Source organism: Lampris incognitus, chromosome 18 (assembly GCF_029633865.1).
Source record: "Lampris incognitus isolate fLamInc1 chromosome 18, fLamInc1.hap2, whole genome shotgun sequence".
NCBI classification, from domain to species: Eukaryota; Metazoa; Chordata; class Actinopteri; order Lampriformes; family Lampridae; genus Lampris; species Lampris incognitus.
In genome coordinates, this window is record NC_079228.1 from 16534314 (window position 1) to 16538746 (window position 4433).

Here is a 4433-nt window from a genome sequence, read left to right on the forward strand (position 1 = left end):
CACCATGTCCCTAAGCATGACGTCACCACGCCCCTGAGAAATTTGAGGGGTACGCGGCCTTCGCTAATGGGATTTTCCCCCCTTTTCATCTCCTGACCATGGGTGTTGATAGACTGAGGTGTTGTCAAGCTCACGCAATCTGTTAGGATCACCACCACTATGTACCGCCATGCGAGATATGCAACATGAGGAGGGGGAGAAGGGTGGTGCAACATGTGTCAGTGTAAACACAGGTGGGCTCACATGGTCGCATCCCTTCCCTTCCCATGCAGGACGCAGTATGTGTGTCGAGGTAGGGGGGCGCTGTTGCTCTGATTCTGCTGCATCCTCTCCGGAAAGGTCAGCTGTACTTCTTTTATTCTCGTGTGTGAACGCGTGACGCTATCCTCGTGCTGCAGGACGGCGAAATTGATTTGCGGTCACGTGGTGTCCTGCTGTTTGTACGGTGCTCAGGATGATGTAGCATTAGCTTACGAGGCACACCTGAATCCGAAATGATCACAGCTTTTCTTCCGGTCATTTCGCGATAATAAAGGGTTGCTGTGTGTTTGGCTGTAAAAATTACAAGTTTAAAAGAAACGAAAAAAAAACAAACAAACCCAGCTTTGTTCTGGTTTAGTCTCATCCTGTCCATCTGAAGCTATCATGTATTTTTTATTTTTATTTTTTTGGATTTTTTCCCTTTTTCGTACTTTGCCAATTACCCCACTCTTCCGAGCCGTCTCGGTCTCTCTGCTCCACCCCCTCTGCCGATCCGAGCCACATGCCTCCTCCGATACATGTGGAGTCGCCAGCTGCTTCTTTTCACCTGACGGTAAGGAATTTCGCCAGGGGTGGGGGGATCACGCTATCCCCCCCCGAACAGGCGCCCCGACCGACCAGAGGAGGCGCTAGTGCAGCGACCAGGACCCATACCCACGTCCGACCTCCCACCTGCAGACACGGCCAATTGCGTCTGTAGGGACGCCCGTCCAAGCCGGAGGTAACACGGGGATTCGAACCGCCGATCCCCGTGTTGGTAGGCAACAGAATAGACCGCTACTCTACCTGGATGCCCCCTGAAGCTGTCATTTTGACTAGTAGTATGGACATAATGCTTCTATGGATTTTGCTGTACCTTGTGGGTATTAGCATGACTTAATGTATGATAGATGTATCATGTTCTAACAAGTGACATATCATCATATACATTTGAATATATGGAAAGTTATTTTTATTGGATGCCTTTTTCCATCTGTTTGACAGATTCGACTGTGAATAAGGTCATTCCTTGCCTGGAGTCAGCTGGTAATAAGACGCACCTCCTCACGTACCTTCCTCCGTGACTGGATGAGACAACTTGAAGAAGTAGGAAACTGGGTGCAATACCTAAACATCGGCACGAGTAAGTTGGCATAAGGAGTAGAAGAACTGCTTCAGTTTGCATATTTTCAGTGGAGTTATTACTGACTCCTCATTAAACAGAAATACAATTGAATTCCAGTGACATTAATCCTTCCTATAAGTTGAATCTGGGTTAGTGTTTCATCTTAGAGTACACAGTCACCCCTGACGCAGCGCAACACAAAGCGACAGAGAAGGGCTTGTCTTGCTGTCAAGCCAGTGTGAGACCCCATTGAATATGGAGCAATTAGAAAAAAATATTACTTGTGTGATTTTTGGATGGTGATATGGGTTTCAGTTTAGTGACATGTATAAGCATGGTTCAAGGATAAAGCTTATTTGGGGTAAACATTCAAATCTATGTGATCCCTTGCAATGATCATCTTTGCATGCAGGTTGCAAGAAATCTAAAAAGGCCAATTTTTAGGATGGGATCTAAGATTGAGGTCGTCAGATCCATTTTGTGAAGCAAATCATTCAGAATATTGGGAGCTATAATAGTAGAGTTTTGCATGTACAGCCCAAAGATTTATACAAAGATTTGTTTTTTTCTTTCTTTGCAGGCCCAAAATACCTTCAGCTTCAATTTTTTGCTGTTCCATGTGCCATTGTTTTTAGTATTTCTCATCCCCAGAGGATTCATGACAGTGTGTTTTTTTTATGTACTGTAAGTCATCTTCATCTCCAAAATGCCAGCCTCCTCCGGCTCACTCGGAGCCGCTGACGAAGCATCCCGATTTTCTCAACCGCCCCGCGGCCATAAAACAGCCACACAAACCCATCAGGCTGCTGCGGACCCGGTCTAAAAATAAACATTTGGATTTCAACGACTGCAGCGCCGTTTTCACAAAAAATGATGATTAACACCTCACACATAATAGATTTCTGTTCCCTGAAGCTGAAAGAGTGTTGTGATTTTTTATTTTTTTTTGGAAAGATATTGTAGCGAATTCGGGGGGCGGTCTGGGAGACCGTCGCCACAGCCGGGACGCGAACCCGTGTCTCCCACTCCGCAAGCGATAACGTTAACCAGTCGACGAAAAGGGCCGATCTGTTAGTCAAGGACCAACGTGTCTACTTATCCATGCACGTTACACTACCCCCCTCCTTCGGGAAGCGCGTCCCTACGCTTCAGCATATCAGCTCCCTCACGCCTCTGGGCGCATGCGCTTCCGATGACCTCACGGTCTCACCATCCCACTTCTGACACCAATGTAGCGAATTAGGGGGGCAGCCCGGGAGCCGTCGCCACATCCGGGACGCGAACCCATGTCTTCCGCTCCGCAAGCGACAACGTTAACCAGTCGACTAAAGGGTCCGACCCGTTAGTCAAAGACCAACGTGTCTACTTATCCATGCACGTTACAATATCAAAGACGTTCTGTACGACTCAACCAGACCAATTCGACTAGACCCGGAGTTCAGAAGTGGATCGGGTTTAAAATGTACTCACGGACCACCACGCGTACAGACTATTGATTGTGTGTCAAAAAAATGCTCACGGCTCCGAAATTGCTGTTCGCCTTGGTTAGCTAGTTAGCATTTCGTGACACTTGATCTAATCGCTCTCTGTTATAGTTGTGCAGTAGTCTGACAACAGAAACATAAAGATAACACCTGTATTGTGTTACACGTTATGCTGAAACACAAAATAAGTGATCACAGACAAGATTAAACTACTACTTCTCCACTAGGACAATCTGAGGTATGTGCAATAGGCTACCTTGGCGCATACCCCTTGGCTTTTGCGAACATAGCATGAGTCTTGATGCTGTATAAATGGAGATAAAATTGAAACTTGTTGCTGCAATCCATTAAGAAACAAAGATTTCCCGCGTTACCTCCGGCTTAGTCGGGCGTCCCCACAGACACAATTGGCCGTGTCTGCGGGTGGGAAGCCGGATGTGGGTCTGTGTCCTGGTCGCTGCACTGGCGCCTCCTCTGGTCGGCTGGGGGAATAGCGTGATCCTCCCACGTGCTACGTCCCCCTGGCGAAACTCATCACTGTCGAGTGAAAAGAAGCGGCTGGCGACTCCACGTGTATCGGAGGAGGCATGTGGTAGTCTGCAGCCCTCCCCGGCTCGGAAGGGGGGGGGGGGCAGCGACTGGGACGGCTAGGGAAGTAGGGTAATTGGCCTAGTACAATCGGGGAGAAAAGGGGGGAAATTCCAAAAAAGAAAGAAAGAAAGATTGCTTTGTTGTATTGTGGGTGATGATGACCACCACAAAGAACCAGGAAACAGGTAACAGCAATCGCAGAAAACTTGTGCAACACATCACAGTGCTGCAGATGGCTTTGATATTGCTTTCTCTACTTACTTGGAGGAGAAAGACTATTTTCATACAGTTAGCAGTTGCAAATGGTACCTTAATTTTAGAATTCACTTGACAAAGATTACATGATGGAGAATATAATGGTAGCTTTGAGTCTACTGAGAATGGACTGTGAGGTTTTTTTGGATTATTTAATATATATAATGACTGTACCTCCTCGGGCTGGATAAGGAAACTGCCACCAATCTTCACTACTTTGCATGTAGAAAGCATTATTCTCATTGGTGTGTGTTTATGTTCCCTCAACCCTATTTCATTGAACTTACGTAAACTTAACTTAACCTAACCTGACTTAACCGCAACCTCTACCTAACTCTAACATTAACCCAATGCTTACCTTAACCTAACCTTCACCGATAGCAAACCTATTCAATAGCTAACACACAGGGCTGAGGGAACTAAGGCTGACCCCATTCTCATCTGTCTGGCCTGTGTCCATTTCCAGTGGTACTTTGGTTGATGCATCTCGAAGATCACCTCTTCATCTATGAACATCTACTTCCTCTAAAAGAGCAGCATCTTGTAACTCACTAGTTAGCAACTGAATAATGCAGCTTTGACTTCTCCCAGGTCGCCACCTTGCCGTGGTGGAGAAGCTTGCGTGTACCATTGATCATAAGAGCTATGCCGTCCGGAGCTTGGCTCCTTGTAGGGTCACCCAAGGCAGAGAGGTCAAGGGGGAGGTTCCAGATGAAGCATGACAAAGACCTCAACGG